Source organism: Centruroides sculpturatus, unplaced genomic scaffold, assembly GCF_000671375.1.
Source record: "Centruroides sculpturatus isolate CEXI.00-Female unplaced genomic scaffold, Cexi_2.0 scaffold31, whole genome shotgun sequence".
NCBI lineage: Eukaryota > Metazoa > Arthropoda > Arachnida > Scorpiones > Buthidae > Centruroides > Centruroides sculpturatus.
In genome coordinates, this window is record NW_019384496.1 from 1,512,744 (window position 1) to 1,531,901 (window position 19,158).

A 19,158-nucleotide genomic window follows, 5' to 3' on the forward strand; every position below is an offset into this window, starting at 1 on the left:
CTTTTGCTCCCATAATTGTCTTTTACCTGGTTGAACCTAGTTGGAAGAAAACTTCAGTTTTTTTTTTCTGGGGTTTGTCACAACTTATAAACATATTAAAGTCCCGTTTCTCGACAATTAGGGATGTTATTCCGAACTTTTATACATACTCAAGAACCAGATCACAAAAAAACTCTTTATTCATTTAGAAGCAATACAACAAAAAATTCCTTGACCGTTTACTCATCGTTGACGAAGTTTCTTGATGATCTTTCTTCCACCATCTACAATATTTTTTCCATCAACAGAAACATTAAAAGACAAACAATTTATAAAACAGTAAAACCTATGAAGAAAACTGAATAAACATACAATTACAACTGCATTAAAAATAAATGTATAAATATATATTTTTATTTTATAGCGTTTAGCTGCGAATTGAGCCAGTATTGTAAAAATCGTCTAACCGATGTAAGTAAAATTATTTAAAACATTTTGAAATTTAAATTATTAAAAACATCGTCAAAAATCACCGAAGAAAAAATAAAAAAGCAAAGGAATTTCACGTGAAACGTAGTTTCAAGTGAAAATCTTTTGCTTATAAAACTTATTTTTAATAATTTATTCTGATATAATCCAATATATAAATTTTTGCGTTCTCTCTGTTACAGCAATGTAGAGCTAATTTACTCGATTTTGTCAATAAGATTTTTAAAACTGTTTCTCCCTTGTGGGCACTAAGAAGGCAATTTTTAGCAAGCCAATTATGGGTTCAGCCAGAACCACAATGGATATGTTGGGGCGGCCGGGTGGTGAGGACGAAACCCAATATATCCAAAAGTTCACACCCGAAAAAGTCCTGGGTTTTTCGATTCGTAGGATTCGATCCCGGATCTCCCAAGCGGTAGTGTGTCACTTTAACCCTCTTGGTCAACATTTGAGTTTGGATGTGCAATATCAGAGAAAATTGGTATATTTAACTGTGGTGGAAAGTATCGTATACTAAAGATAACAAGTTTGAATTTTATCAATGCTGCATACAAGATATAATTTTATAATAATTTTTGAGTTTCGATTCACTTACTTTCATGAAAATTTATTATTTTAGTTAATTTAAGCTTGGACAAACCTTCGAAAATAATTAACTATTATATTTTGCAGTGTAAGATTTATCAAACAATAAGGAGCAAAACAGAGTATTTTTCTTAAGTTTTTTGTAGAAGTTACCGATTCTGCCAAAAATAAAAAAAATAATTAACGTTAATTCTTTTGCCTCTATTTCCTTACTGTATTCAATTTTTAATTATATTGTCTACGTTGGACTTAGTATATTAACAGGACTTATTATACTGGTGTTGTTTCAGTTTTTGCAAATAGAGGCAATCTTTATTTTTCACATGTACAGTACACACTGTTTTTATGTTTCGGACCTTAAGGCACCTCTTCAGCAGATTTACAATAACAATATTTTATAACAAAATTTATAGAAAAAATCACACTACAGTAGATGAATCGGAAACATTCTAGAACATTTGTCTGGCTGTTATAAAAGGGACACTCATTTGTTGGGAGTTGAGAGGTAAGGGACGCTTAATTTTTCTTCATCCTGATTGTACAGTTTAGATCTTCCTTTCAGATCATCCGAAAGTAAAAATCCTACTTACTCCATTAGTGTAATGTAATTACAGTAGAGCGTCGTTTATCCGAATCAATTGGGGGACTGGGGTTGTTCGGATAACTTATTTTTCGGATAACCGATTATGTACGAAAAAATATCCCATGTTGAAATTTTTCTCTGTTGCATGTCACTTCATGTTGAATTTTCGTCAATGTTAAGCCTAATGTAAACTTTTTAAAATATAATTGTGGCTATTGTATCGTTAAAAATTATTTCTTTATTTTTTACAAACAAAATAAATATATTGAAAAATATAAAAACAAAAAAAAAAATTATACTTTAGAAGTTAATCTAGTATCAAAAACGTTCGATTCAGCATGACACACAGTCCTCAGAAAAACACCACACAAAAGTGCCAGTGCTGCCAGCTAAAACACACATCAAAAAAAAAAAATATTGGAGTAGCCCAAGATATAGCCAAAGATTGCAGCGCCACAGCACTAGCGAAAATTTAAATTTGCCGACTGGAATTCTTTCGGATAACCGACTTTCGGATAAACGACGCTCTACTGTAAATGGAATTCCAATTAACAATTGAGATTTGTAATAAAGAATCGTGAATCGATTTCTAATCTTAAACGTGAAACTGATTTTATCCAGAATTCACTCTCAAATCTTATAAAAATTTGAATAAAAAATAAAAAAATTTGACTATGAAAATCGCACATCATATTATCCATAATTATAATATTTCATATTTAATTATTCATGTTATTTACATGCAATTATTTTAAATTTTATTTCAGAAGTAGAGATTTATTAAAATACTATTAAAAACCTAATGTTAACTAAATGCAAAACTTATCATTATTATTTTAAGCTACCTAGGAACGACGTAATTAGGGAGTGTTGCAGTAAAGAGCACATAAATCCGGTATGTATAAAGAAAATTGTAGACTCTTCCTTTAGATTTATGGATGTTTGTTTTTACGAAAATTTATCGTAATAAACTATCTAAATTTATATTTGTTTCAATGTTTTGTCTATGCTAACTTCTACTAGTAACGTCACTGTTTTTGTCTAGTAGTACGATTTGCAAGATGGCTGCTCCTGCTAGACTAAATATATTTTTTTATAATGGTCATAAAATTATTACAATTAATAGCTGTGCTCGCGGTTTCGCCCGCGTAGAATTCAGTTTGTGACTATTTCAGCTGCTCTTGTCTAAAATGTTTGCTGTGAAAGTTGTGATTTTCTTTTAGGCATAGTGTTGTTATTATACAGCATTGTAATTGATAATCAATTAAATACAACGAAATAGAAAAGAAGTACGATTCTAAAAACTTACTCTACAACATATAATTTTATGCGAATATTTAAGTTGGTATTATGTGGTAAAATACAATAAATGAAATGAGGATAAATGCCACCCACTGACACCAAACATATAACGCTTACCTAGATGATATCTTTTAATTTATATAAATGTTTTAGCCTTTTAGGAATGCATACGGGACAAAAGATATTCGTTATTTTAAGCGACAACAAATAGGCAAATGTTCAGCACAAGTTTGGACATGTGCACTGTAATATCTCGTGGCGTGGTTACTTATCTCGTATATGGGTGTGTTTGTTAATAGCGGTCGCTACTGCGCACAGTGGGGCCAAATCCCAAAAAGCTGGCCAAAAGTCAAAAGCGTTATCAATTTGGCTGAAAGTCAGTATTCGAGGGTTTTCGGGATCGCTGATTACGAATCCGAAGTCAAAATTTGAAATAAAAACAAAATGACGGATTTAACACGAACCACTTTTATAGAAAAAGTACAAAATAAATCCATATATTGTTTAATACGATAAAACATACAATCAGTTGATTAAAAGTTCATGCATCGTCATCCAAAGAATAATTTGATTCACAATCAGATGATTCAACTTTGAAATCGCTGGAGCTTCCTGTACTTGCTGGTATACGTGGCGCAACTAACAATAAAACTGCTTCTGGAAGCAACGACTTTGAGTTTTTTCGAGGTAATTCGCACAAACTCGAAATAAACGGATCGGATATTAATAATAGGCGTAAAATAATGTCTTCCACTGTTTTCACTCGGGAACTTTTCTTGCAAAATCTTCTCGAAACTTTTTAATGTATTTATTAGTAGACTCTTGAGCGTCTTCAGACATCTGCCCTATCGGCAATACCGATGAATTTATCACTTCTGCACCATGAATCAATATCTTATGTGCCGAAGTTGGCATGCAGAACCACGGATATAACTGCACAAAGTAACGAGCTGTCTGTAAGGCATAATCTTGAAATTCTATGAAATCGATTTCATGGCCACACGAAATTGTCTGCAATATGACATGGAAACGCTTAATCAAGTCCTCATCAACCCCTGTAATAGCAGCAGAAATGCTTGAGTTTTCGAAAAATTGTCGAGCGGTATTCTCATCATTCGAGCTACCGAAACCAGGCTTTGGTTGATCGACTATTAGACCCAATTCTATACGGAAACCCTTCTGTATATTCGTTTTTCAGAATCTTATTTCTTTATTTTCTTTATCACTATGCGCTTGCCACAGTTTGATTTCAAGCTTATATGCTACATGCAAACAATATTCAAAACACCAGACAAATTCAAGAAAAAGAGCAAAACATTCCGCGTCATTAATGTACAAAATTCAGAAAACTATGTTTTACATTGCAAGAACTCGCACCAATGACACAGTTGCAGCTAGTTGCAGCTAGTTTTAATTTTTTTCATTCAATAATAGTTCGATCTACAACATGCGATCGGTCCAGTCGCAGAACTCTACAGAATTTATGAACTTTTCTCTACATGTTTAAAATTTTCTGTTGTAATCTTCCGTTCATTTTCGTACAAATCATTCGTTTACTGTTATCACATAAAGTATTATTATCAATTTTGTGTTACATAATGATATTCTACTTACTTGCAGCTGCAAATTCCATTTTTTAAATTTAAATTCGATTGATTTTTAGAGATTTGGCACCCTCTTGAATATAGCGTAGAAATCTTTGCTTACTGCATGACGCGTCTAGCTCGATTGAGGGTCCACTTTTAACTAAACTACAATAGCAAGTATAAGGGATAGGGGGCACTAAAGTCTAGAATTCGACCTTCGGACACTTATCCAACCGAACCCACGACTAGAAATTACCGGAACTTAAACCCTATTTTTCGACTTTTGGCCAGCTTTTTGGGATTTGGTCCCACTGTGCTGCGTCTCCGCACTATCAATAGTATCGTGATGGAGGAATCTATAATTTTAAAATATGAGCTTTTAAAGACAAAAGAAGGGTTCCAATTGTAAAATTTAACCATAAAATGGATTATTTGTTGAAAGAGCATTCAAAATAGCCACGAAAAAAATTAGAATGCCGGCTATCATTCGAAAAAAAGTCGAAAAGACACTTACATCACCGCGTGCACTAACTTGTGCTTTCACAACTTCTAAATTTTCATTCATAAAATCACATAATGGACCCCGAAACTAATCTATCTGAGCCATGGGTGACGCCATATTGCTTTCCACCATAAACTATTGCTACAAGAAGCCGTTTTTGCCGTTGGACAACGCGCACTCCGACCGGAATTTAGGAACGCGTTCCGCAGGAATTTTAAAACAGATGTCGCTCCCGCGGAGTTACGCGGAGGAATAAAAGAACGCACCCTATGTATGCGTCTTTTCCCTCGCCACCCGCTGATACCAAAAATATAACGCTTACCTAGATGATATCTTTTAATTTATATGAATGTTTAACGGAATAATATACAGCCTATGTCCACCCTGAAGGTCCATTCTAAATATTGGTGAAAGAATTTTTGAAATCGAATGAGTAGTTTCGGAGATTACTTCCTACATCCAAACTTACAAACTTTACCTCTTTATAATATTAGTATAGATATAGATGATGATTACGTCATTCACCATTTTTACACACGATCAGCTTAACTTGCTAACTCAGTAGGCTACATTGTTCAAGAATACTGAGAACACTTCTTAGCTCAGCCCTCCTAGCCAATTAGATTTCTTACTTAGCGTTCTGTGTTACTGAACACTGCTTAGGCCATTTAGATGACAACTAGTCGGGCTTCACACAGGAATATATTCCGTGTATAGGTGTATAGAGTTAGATGTCACTTTACGAACAACGACTAAGTGCTACTCGACTCCTTTTTAACGTAAGCGACGGCGGTCAATGCCGAAGTATGTATATAATAACTTATCATCTTTGTAAATCTTCCTCCGATGGCAATAATTATGATTAATTTTTTTGAAGACAAAGTCCTTCCCAAAAAAAGGAACCGCCATTTATTAACTTTGTGTTCCAGACATTACACTTTTGGCGACTGACCTTCCTTTTAGGCTACTGTCCGCCAAACAGTCCTTTAAAAACACAAACATATATCCAATTAAAAATATAAACATTTTTAAAAAACAGGAACTGGTGATGTACAGACGTCTTCTATTCTCCATCATACCTTCTTGGGGTTGTTTCGGATTTTATCTACAACTAAATAGGCGCTGGTAAAATGTAGATGAGGAAAGTTGCAAAAGTGTAATGTCTGGAACACAAAGTTAATAAATGGAGATTCCTTTTTTGGGGAAGGACTTTGTCTTCAAAAAATTAACTTATCATCTGTTTAGCTGACTATTCTGTTTTAAGTGAACTGTTACATTTATAATCTTACTCATACACATTTTGGCTCACTAATATCTAGCCCACACATTTTGGCTAACTGGGTAACACCACTGAACACTAGTAGTCGTTGGTGAGGTGCGTACCCATGACCAGTTGGTCATGGGTACGCACCTCACCAACGGCTGCCACGTGGCGTTTTCCGGATTTTCTTCATGTCTGTAACATCTAAATAAGGATCAGTTTCCTATAGAAACTTTTCCAGGTGCCCTGTCTTCCTTTCCAGACTGTCCTTCCTTCCCCCTTGAATCCAATTCAATACATTCACACATTTTATCAATAACTATATTAATTATTATTATTATAAAATTCACAATGTTTCAAAATTGTTGTAAATGTAGAAAAACTTTTCATATTCACAAATGCATCACAATTTTCTTCGTGAGAAAGAATAAAAATGAATTTTTTAATGTAAATTTAGATTCTCAGATAAGAATTGTGTTTGCAAATCGGGAAGGAATGACTACAAAAAACGAATTATTCCATATTTCACTTCAATAAGAATCGTTAACTTTGTTCTATTAAAAAGTTTTAATTATAATTTTATTATTGGTTTACATAAGTATCAATATTTTACAAAAATGAAAGTATTGCTATAAATATTATCCGCTAAATGTTACATTATAAATTATTTAAGCAAATAATTAGAATTCTATATTTTTTAGATATAAATAAAAGATTAACAAACAAAATTAATGTAATTCTTTCGATAGAATAATAATTGACAAAGAATGAATTCATTTTAATACTCATTTTATTGACTATTAAAATTAATTCTTTCGTATCGTGATTTAAATGATCATTACAAGTATAATATAATATAGACTAAAATTATATTTTGAACATCTAATATTTATGAATTTATTATGATCATATACAAAATCATTTAAGTACAAAAAGCAGATCCGTGCAAATGGAGACTGCACTGGACAAGTTGTATCGTGCAACCGAAAAAGAATAAAATTATAAAAAATAGAGTAAAAATATGATTTAAATTGTACAACAGTTAATTAAAAATAAATTTATGTACACATATATACATATTTAATGAATATATTTATTATTAATGTCATAATATAAGCAAAGAATTTTCTAGCTCTTGGCAACTAGGCTCTTAGTACTTTTGTACGGTTCTGATGTAATATGGTTAATAAAATTTTAAAAATTATTTTAAACTACATAAATATTTCAATTAAAATTTTAAATGGTTTAACCTTATAAGTTATTAGCGAGGTTGCAGCCGAAGTTTTTATCTCTAAAACATGAACGTGTACCGGCGCTCGACGTTCGATGTTCACGTTTAGAGATGAAAACTTCAGCCGCAACCTCGCTATTATGACAACATTAGACAATAGCGAAACTATTGTAATGTAATAAATTCACCCTAAATGTAATTTAATAATAAAGTTAAAAAATAAAGCAATTAAAAATATTTTAATTAAATGTCTTTTACAAATTTACAATTTAATTAATTTATTATTTTAAAGATAGCAGAATGCTTCAAGAAGGTAATTATATTTAATGAATTGACAACATTTATATTGAATATTTTTTATATTTTAAGAATTTTTCTAGTATTATGTAGTTAATATTAGTACTAAGCTAAAATTAACAATATTTGCAGGATTATAATCATTCACTTTTATAACCACTTAAAAAGATGGGTTTTGGAGCCTTAAAATTACTCAAATGACTATTTTATTCACAGATATCGGAGTTTTTATCAATCCCTCTTCAGTTTTACAAATAATAAAATTGTTTTGTAATTTAAAATTTTTTAAACAAAGATGTAAAATATTAAAACAAATAACTTAAGATGTAAAATATTAAAACAAATAACGTACAAAGGTACTGTACAATTTGGATAGAGTTTACAATATATTTTTAGATCTCTCCGACATCATTCATCCCGCATTACGTAACATTTTACTTTTATTCTTATATATGACGTCATTCCATACGTCATCTATTAACATCCCACTATTCGAATTAATTAAGCTATAATTACTTTTAATCGCTATATGTTCTTTAAATTTTTGAAGATATACATCGTGTTCTAGAAATAAAATTTTAATATTATCTTTATCTATACTAATATTATAAAGAGGTAATGTTTGTATGTATGTATGTATGTATGTTAGTTTGTATGCAGCAGGTAATCTCCGAAACTACTCATACAATTTCAAAAATTCTTTCACCAATATTTAGAATGGAACTTCAGGGTGGACATAGGCTATATATNACATCATACTTTTCCTGATAACAACAGAGTCATACTTGTCCTCTAACGTCATTCAGGGGAAAATTTGTGAATTGAAATCATGTGACTTTTGGTCTAGACCAGAAGGTCAAATATAGTTAATCAGGGCCCCTACCCCTAAGCTTTTCATATCTGGTCTTAACTTTCATCTAACACTATTCTTGAGATTAAGAAAAGGCACAGACGACAGTGGGAATTTATAGGTCTATAGTTTTTTTCAAATTGCAGTCCAATTACAAATGATTGTACAGAGATGTGTTTGGAATGATCTAATAATGCATTCATTAGCTTGATGCATGAAATGAATAATTTTATGCATTGTTATTGTCTTTGATAAATTTGTGAATTGGATTGATTGATTCAAGATTTTTCACACTATAAACATAGATAAACATTGTTTCTAACAAAACTCAATAATACTTTTACTAAATTTTTCAACATGTGTGAAGTGTCTTTGAAGCATATTGCAATTAAACTATGTCCTGGGCTAAGAATGGTATTTTCCATCACAACAATGTCTGTTCTTCTCAAATTTCTCTTGCTTTTAATTAAATTCAATCTTAATCAATCCCAATCAATTGAAAAATTAATGTGAATTAATGCTTTTGTATAAACTGCTTTTTATATACATAAAATAAACTTTAATACTATTACAAAGAATTCATTGTTGGCAACCTTATATTTTTTTACTTTTACTGTTTACTGTTTTTACTTATGTTTATCCATTTATCAGAGGACTACTGAAATCTATTCTTTATGATTTCTTTAAAAGTGTTGAATGCTAGCTTTCTCACTTCTGCTAAATAAAATTGATGATAATATTTTTTTAAATTTAGAAAACAAAAATCTAAGGATCAGAAAGGATAAAAGTCGAGAAATGAAGTTCAGGAATAATAAGAATATATTTTCATAGATACTCATTTACCAAGAACAAGTTCATTTTTCCTCTTGGGCTGCAATTTGAAAAAATTGTAGACCTATAAATTTTTACTGTTGTCTGTATGTCTGTTCTTCTTTAATCTCAAGAATGGTGTTAGATAGATGAAAGTCAAGACCAGATATGGAAAGCTTGAGTGCAGGAGGCCCCAATTAATTATATACGAACTTCCAATGTAGACCAGAAGTCACATGATTTTAATTCAAAAATTTTTCCCAGAACAGAATTACATAGATGACTGGCATGACTTGGTTTGTATCAGATAAAGTATGATGTATGAGGAAGGACACTACTAATTTGGAATGGAGTGCATATATTTTAAATTAAATAAATTTAAAAAATATGATTAAAAATTGCAGCCTAGCATTGTGATGATTTCACAGTATTTTTTGCTCATTCCCTTTTTATTTAAAAAATGAAGAATTTGAGTGAGAATTATCTAACATTAAAAATATTCACTTATATTCAATTAGTATCCTATTTGAACACCTCAGTAGTATCCTATTATCTATAATAGTGTTTTTCAACCACCAGTCCATGAAAAAAATTTCATCATTCTGCAGAAAAATATTTGATCATACTTACATTTAACATTTAAATATGTAACATTGAGTATGGGTAACATTTAAACAGTAATATATAGTTATTGTACATACTTTCTTATGTACTGTAACTCTACTTAAGCATTTATAAGTGTAATAAATAAGCTTAATTTAAAGTTGCTATAATTACTGGTACCATTTTGCAATGAGAAAAAGATTGCAAAACCTTGATCTATAGTAAAGAAAGTTTATTATTATTATTATAAGTTGAAATGTAATAAAATTAACAATATACTATCAACTTTTAAATACAGTAATAAAAATTTATTTAAGAAACACAATAAGCAAATAATCAATAAATTGAGAAATTATTAATTTGCTAAGATAATCAATACAAAAATATTTATGCAATAACTTTTTTAAATGTATTTTAAATAAGATGGTGAAGTTAAATAAGATTTAACTTCACCATCTTATGAGTCTCTCAATGTCTTTTCTCACACCTCAGGAAAATAACATTTTTATGATGAAGTTAAATAAGATTAACTTCACCATAAAAATGTTATTTTCCTGAGGTGTGAGAAAAGACATTGAAAGACTCATTATTGTATAGTCTTAAACTGTATATTAATTTTACAATTATAATCCTGGCAGTTATATCAAATGTAAAATATACTTTATATTTGATTATTTTAAGGTTAATGATCTTTTATAAGTTTCAAACATCTTATTTAAAATACATTTAAAAAAGTTATTGCATAAATATTTTTGTATTGATTATCTTAGCAAATTAATAATTTCTCAATTTATTGATTATTTGCTTATTGTGTTTCTTAAATAAATTTTTGTTCGTAATTAATATTATTCAATTTTAATTGTTTTTTTCTTTCTTTTCTTATTTGTTTCATTTTTAAACCTTTGTGTCTTAATTTCCTTAATTTCTTTACTTATAATTAAATGAAATGACAACTTATACATATTATAAATTTTTACTTTTTCTTTATCTTAATTTTAACTTTTTATAATATATAATAACAACTTTTATTTAAATTTTTTACAGAAAGCATTAGCAGATGTTTTCCAAATGGNTTAATAGGATACGTCAACAGAATGTACACTAAGAAGGGATTTTTTGATATTCTCCCCGCGGGGGAGAGAGACAGGATTAAGGCTTACTCTGAAAAACTTGGCTTCTATTATACTATTTTAGATGCGGGTTTTGCGTTTTTGATTGCGTTTTAATAGGGTACGTCAACAGAATGTACCCTAAGAAAAATTTTTTTTTTAAATTTTCCCTCACTGGGGAAGTGTTATACATTTATAATAGATACATTTTGAGCCACAACAAGGCGTGGCGGGGTCTGCTAGTTAATTATACAATTATTTTTACTACAATGTATAAAACAAGGTAACTGTATATTTTTTAAATCTGATTAATGCCTCATGTTCTTTTATTCCTTTTTCTAATATTCTTCTAATTTGCCAATATAATAAACTTTATCTGCACATGTATGCGACATTCTGTATACTACACCCGATTTTTCCAATTTATTTTATTTAGTAAATATATATTCTCTAAATTTGTTTTTAAATTAGCTGCTAATTCAAAAGAAAACTTTCTAAAATTTTTTTTTTAATTTCTCATCGAAATTGTCCATGTATTCAACCGTTCCAGTTAAATTTTCATCAAGTGGAAATGAATGTAAGAAGAGAATGGGTAATCAGCCATATATATACTGTACAGTACATCTTATATAGTACAAGTTATTTATCTAGATGGATATCTAGATAAATAACTTTGCCATCATAAGACAAGTCCATACAGAATGATTACTTGCAGATACAAACCCTATCTGCAAGTAATCATTCTGTGATGGCTCTACGTTTGTCTTAAGGACAGAAGTAGAAGTGTTTTGTAACAATTTATTAAGTAATTAAAATTTCACTTACTTGAATCATAATTACAGTATTTTTCAAGTGGTAAAGACTCATATAATTAAGCATCTCTTAGTAATCATAGACTTTATTTTTAATAAGATATTCAAATATAACTGGCTATTCCAAACATGTCATTCTCTCGTCATTATTTCACGATTTTATAGTACTAATTGATGAAAATAAATTAGAAAATACAAATTCGCAGAAAAAACTATGCAAAAATCCGAAAATTTTGCATTAGACCTAATTCTATGATATTCTGTGAATATTTTGGACTACAGTACTTTATAAATTAAACGGCAATACAATAACGTGATAAATAATAACAGCGGAATATTAGTAAAACAACTAAAACGGCGAAGCCATTTTTGGGAGAAGACTGTCTCGGAGAGCGCAAATCTCATACTCGCATCTGTTTGTGGAAACAGTCTCAGCATTTTGTATTTTATTTTGACCCGGTTCTCGGTCCCCTGACTACCTACAAGTCTGGTTTATTTTATGTGCGCATGATTTGGGCAGCAAATACTCAGTGTCAAATTGCAACTCCTGACATGTACAGTACAGTACAATACACCTTCATTCCTGTAGTGTGCGGCCGATGACAGCAACGCGATTTTAAAGACAAGACATAGTCTCGTCAATTATAAAAGCCAATTTTGCCAAATATTTTCTAGAAACAATGATGATAATAATAATAATAATAGAATTCAGGTTATCTTAATTTTACTTTAAATTTTTATCAGTTTTAAAAGATATTCCCACAATGAATGTAGTACACTTTTTTCTTTGTTAGAAAAAAAAATTAAACTTGTGTAAAAACGATTGAAAATACTCTCTTTATATTTTAAAACATTAAAACCCTTGCGATTATTAACAAAGTAGGTGTTATTAACGAATTTCTATTAGTCATTTTAAAATAAATTATATTCTCAATTTTAGAGTTTTGCAATTCTGTAGTTCTTGTCGTATCTTAATGGCGGCGCGACGGTGGCGCCACAGTACGGGAAAATACACGAACATTCTGTGAAAACTTGTGGATATTAAAAATAATAACAATTTTGAGAAATTAAAAAAAAAAATAGGAGCTAATTAAAAAAAATTTAGAAAATATATATTTACTAAACAAAATAAAAAATAATAATAATAATAAATTTTTTTACTATTGAACACAAGACTGTGTTATTATTAAAACACTTGGCGTTTATCCACTTTATTAACTGAATAAAGTGGATAAACGCCAAGTGTTTTAATAATAACACAGTCTTGTGTTCAATAGTAAATAAATACGAAAACACGGTTTCAAAAACGAATCAATAATAAATTGGAAAAATCGGGTGTAGTATACGAAATGTCGTGTACATGTGCAGATAAAGTTCATTATATTGGAGAAACTGAAAGAATATTAGGAAAAACGATAAAAGAACATGAGGCATGAATCAGGTTAAAAAAATATCCAATCACCATTGTAGTAAAAGTAATTGTATAATTAATAAAGATAATATTAAAATTTTATTTCTAGCACACGATGTATATCTACGAAAATCTAAAGAACATATTGCGATTAAAAGTAATTATAACTTAATTAATTCGAATAGTGGGATGTTAATAGATGACGTATGGAATGACGTCATATATAAGAATAAAAATAAAATGTTACGTAATGCGGGATGAGTGATGTCGGATAGATCTAAAAATATATTGTAAACTCTATCGTAGATTAAAACAAATAACTTACAAAGGTACCTTTGTAAGTTATTTGTTTTAATATTTTACATCTTTGTTAAAAAAATTTTAAATTACAAAACAATTTTATTATTTGTAGAACTGAAGAGGGATTGGTAAAAACTACGATCGAAATGTATTTAAATAAAATATCTGGGAATAAAATCGTCATCTGAGTAATTCTTGAGCTTGGGTTAACGTTGGATTCGAAGGACATAGCATTTCGTTTTAACGCTCCAAAACCCCCTCTTAAGTAGTTAAAAGGAAAAAAAAACAAACAATAAATATACATCTTAAATTAATATTAAAATATTTAATTTATCNTTATAATAATAATAATAATAATAATTTTGAGAACTGTTGATTCTACTTTGTATATGATAACTTTATTAATCTTGAATTATTTTATATTTGAAAAATTTCAGAATGACAGATTCCAAATAATATATTGACTGGAGATAAGTTTTACCAGTCATTCTTTCCACTCTTTACCAGCACTGTTGCCAATTGAGAATCATGTAATTTAAGCTTCCAAGTTTGCAATTGTAGATTAATATTTACTTATGAATTGGTAAATTACATAATCACTGGATTACAAAATCCTCTGTTTGAAATGACAGGCTATGAAGCTCTTTGAATTTGAATACATCACTACATATCAGTATGAATTCTTATATACTAATTAAGCATATGGTTTCAAGTTAGACTCTATCACATTAATCTAACAATAAAAATAGGAGGAACTGCATACAAGTTTTGAGAATCATGAAACTAGTTAGGAAACATGAAAATACATTATAAATATAATTAAATTTAATTAAAATTTAAAAATATAAAAAAATGTAATTACAAATTGAAATAAGAACCACATATGAATACAGTGACTGACTATATTATTTATTCTATTATGACAATATTATGATTTTGTTACAAAAATTTAAAAATTAAGAGGAAAAAGAAAAGAGTGTTTTAAATAAATGAAATTTCAACAAAAAAGAAAACATTATAAAGATGTTTTAACTATTGGTGGCAACATAGCTGTTTCCATATATGTAATTACATAATTAGATTTTAAACATTTGTAACATTATATTCAATTTTTCTGTTAATTTTTGTCTGCGTATTAATGCAAATAAATCAGTACATATGTTAACCCATAACAAAAGAAAAAATGGTAGTAGTGGTAAATTAAATCATGATTCAGATTTAAAAGTAGGAACGTAATAATACAACATAAAACAAGTAAGTTTTTTGCATTGCAAAGACTTACTTGTTTTATGGTAGAAAAAGAATTCATTTTTGATCAAATTTGCATTGAAAGGTATGTTAAATATTGCTCAACTTTTCTGTTTCTGTATACTTTATAAGGCATAAACCAATTATAAAAATATATTTTTAAACATTATAATGATATCATCTGAACAAAAACTAGTTAAAAAGTGACACTGTGTAGCATGGAATATTTGGATTAAGTTTATATCAATAGAAGTTATTGAAAAATATTACAGGTCCAAAGAGTATATTTTATTTTTAAAGTTTCCATGATACAACACAGCATTTAGAATATTAACTGAAATTAACCAATGTAAATGTCAAATCATTAGCTGATTCCATATTACTTAATTTCAGTCATTGGTATGGTCTTATCAGACAGCACAGGTAAATACAATGGAAACTTCTGTTGTAATTAAATTTTTTGCAAAGAAAACTTAATGTGCTCCCACTCTAAAAATTAAGTTTAAAAATGTCACATGGTGAATATCAACTTCGTTTTGACTGACAGTTTAAATATTACTCTTAAGTTTAATTTGAGAGGTAAATAAACTGTGAGAGCATTTTGAATATGAACATTTTATAATAAATATCTAATTTTATTAAAAATGCTTTGGACATGCTGCTGCTCTATTTGATCATTATTTAGTATTTAATATCCTGTAGTGTTATTAATTTATGTTTCTCATTATTTATTTTTAACCTATGTAAACATTGAGAAAATAAAAAATTACTAATGAATTTGTTTAACATAAATGGGAATGTGGGGTATTTGTGATCTTTTAGGTACCTGGAATCTTGGATCCATTACAGGTGTACTGCCATCAACTTTGCATTTTCTTGGGCTAATCTATCCAGGTTCTGTTTGAAGAGTGCATTTTCAATATGCACCAGCTCTGCCAATTTAGAGTAAATGGTTTTAGCCCTATTTATGCACATCTGCTGCACTTTACAAAGCAGTGGTTTGCTTCCAGGTGGAAGGCAGATGTGAAAAAAATGACATGGTTAGAACTCCTTTTCTCTTACATTCTGTCAAAAATTTGTATTTGGCTCTAGTCTTAGTTAGGCTTATGAGTGTTCTATAATAATGGTTAGCCAGCATTGCTAATTATCATAACTTTACCTTATCCAACACAGAATATAATCAATTACATACCTTAAAGCCTGTTACCAGTGTGCAATTAACCTCAAAAAGCAAAAAATTAAAATTTCACAAGCATTTTCAAACCTTCAATGGTTCTTCTTCAGGCAGCGACAAATTTCTGTTAGAATGCCATTAAATACAAATATTTTACCTATATTAGTCACAAACACCCCACATTTCTGTTTTATTGTATGGGATGACTTACAAGTACCTGACTACATAGCTGATGTTTTAAATTATGGATCTGAAATTACTGTATTCAAATATCTTGTAATAGTTAATAGTGATTGTTCTCATTGTTAATGAATTATATTTTGTATTTTTTTTTAATTTAAGTTTTGTTAATATACACTACTAATATTGTGAGCATCTGTTCGTGTTTACAAAAACAAAACTCTTGTGTTTCGGTTGCCGGGTAACAAAGTTTAAAAATTATGTATCGGAAATTACTGTATTCAAATATCTTGTAATAGTTAATAGTGATTGTTCTCATTGTTAATGAATTATATATTGTATTTTTTTTTAATTTAAAAGAATGAATGTTTTTCAGAAAATACAGAATTATCAACAATTGAAAAGGTGCAAATCGTCATTATTTACTTGCATTGACGTAAGAACACATTTGTTGTAATTAATTACATTAGAAAAATATACTTCACAATAAGAAAAAAAGACGCCAAATAAAAGTCACAACTTAAAAATTTTTAAATTTGAGATTTTAAGGATTTTTAAAATTTATTTCGCGTCTTTTCAATGTGATATTGATCATTTTGATTATTTTGATTAAAAAAAAATTCATATCAAGCTAAGCTAAATTTTTCAAGATGTAATTATTTTATTTTGAATTGATTTTTTTATTTTTTATTTTACTCGTCTATTTCTTTATAAAATGCAATAAATGCAAAATATAATTAACCAGACTCTTTTCAAGATAATCCATATAAACAACAGAATATAACAGACCTCGGATACATTTATAATAGTCGTATCTACATACTATAAAACTTGATCAACATCAACATAATAAATTACGAGACTGTATTCTTCATTCCATAAATAGAATATGTCTATTAATATTAAATTATTATAGAAAGATTGTTTAAATCAGTGTTTTCCAACGTGGGGTCCACGCCCCACAGGGGGCAATTGGATTGTTAAGAGGGCAATTCGAAAATGGACTCGTCCAGAGTTTAAGTTAACCGTATAGCCCTGTATATGTTAGAGGGGCATAAGAATTTTAGAAAGGCTTAGGTGGGGCGTAGCACAAAAAAGGTTAGAAAACACTGGTTTAAATATACTGAAAAGAATAAAAAAGTAAACAACATTTCGATCAAATTTGTACAATATTTATAAATTTTGGTCAATTTATTGTCTTGGAAAATCTTTTCTTATCTGTATTAAAAATTACAATCTTTTCTGATCCTGATTATATTTAGGAATTTTACTTTTAGTTGACAATAAGATGGTCGAAGTGGTTAAGGCGCTTGCCTATCGCTCTGTGGGTCCCTGAATCGAATTAAGCAGACCTTCCGCAGGAATTTCTCGTGAGCGATCTGTGTCCGGGATATATTGGGCCTCGTTCCTCGCCATTCAGCGTTAACCTTCATTATGGGTTTGGCCGAACCCAAAATGGGCTTACTAAAAAAGGCTCTTTTACATGGAGTACTATATATATGTCCCCACCGATTCTGATGAATTTGGGCACAAAGGTAGTATTTCAAATGTTAATGCAATCCTCCGAACAGTTTCATTCTTTGGGCCATAAAGAACGAGTTATGACTAATTGAATGTAGAACTACTCATTCGTAATACAATAGTTCGGTCAAGCGGGCGCTGATGTGCTTGAGAAGAGAGGATCAGCAAGAGAAGATCGATTGCATGTTTGTTATCTATGCCTTGATATTGTATCACTCATTAAAATACTAACACAATTGTTATTTAGAGAGAGAGCAGTTTAAAATCAACAGAGGTTAAATTTTTAATCATTACGAATAGTTTTCACAATAGTTATATTAATAATTATATCAATAAACTTAAAGACACTTTTCATTTCTCAAATTTCATTAAAATATTGATGGCTAACCTGTAAATCAAAGTCATTTCATGCGCTGTGCTTATTTTATTTATTATCTCAATCAGTGGTATCTAGTATATTCTGAACAGTATATATCGTCCTGGCCTATATCCCAGATTATTTGGAGTCAGCCCGGAATGTCAATTTACGCCACGTTGGTCTATCTCTAATTGTTTCTTCATCCACTCCACAGTCCAGCATATCTGTTTTTACACATTCAATCCATCTCTTCTTAGGTCTTCCTCTACCNCCCAAGTTAACTTTAAATTAATGAAAGATTTGTTCATTTAAAGTTTTTACTATGTCTTTTATCAGACATTTAACTCAGAAAAGTCTTAAACCTAGGTAAAATTTTCAGACACTTACAAAACTTTACTTTTTTAATATGTCTATATAGACAAAGTAGACATAAAATAATTGTGAAATTCAACTGGAACCATCCAAAATTTTGATTATATAAATTTAAACTCAAAATTTTGGAACTGTAGGCTTTTATGTATATCAGATATGGAGTAACTGAATAACTGCAGTTAATTTGTGAATATTCAGTGATCTCCACAGAATTTTTTGCTGGGTGGTCAATAAAAACTGCCAGGCAGATCTCTTTCATATAAAAATAACCTTATTTTGTTTAAAACAAAGCTATTGACAACTTTTACATCTCAATTTGAAATCAGTGGTCCTGTTTTGAAATTGTTGTTGTTATTTTGGCCACTTTCTTGTTTTTAAAAAAAATAAGTTAGTCTGATTTGACTTATTTTTATGTTGCTTATTTAGGAATTTTTATTAATTTTCAATGAAAGAAAAAATTTTCTTTTGTCAATACATTTTTTAAACTTGATAAAAAGATTATAATGTTATTTTTATATATTTTAAAAAACTACTTTTACTTACTTTATTTATGGTTTCATCAGTTAAACAGTATTCAAACAAAGATCAGTACAAC

At 29.3% G+C, this 19,158-nt stretch overlaps 1 long non-coding RNA gene across 1 annotated transcript; it reads left to right on the plus strand.

The window, feature by feature from the left end:
- Nucleotides 1–401: 401 nt before the first annotated feature.
- LOC111621951 lies at nucleotides 402–16,752 on the plus strand. The gene is made up of 4 exons (XR_002756170.1): nucleotides 402–450; nucleotides 2,478–2,531; nucleotides 7,811–7,831; nucleotides 16,689–16,752. It is a non-coding gene; the product is annotated as an uncharacterized LOC111621951 (long non-coding RNA).
- Nucleotides 16,753–19,158: the final 2,406 nt, after the last annotated feature.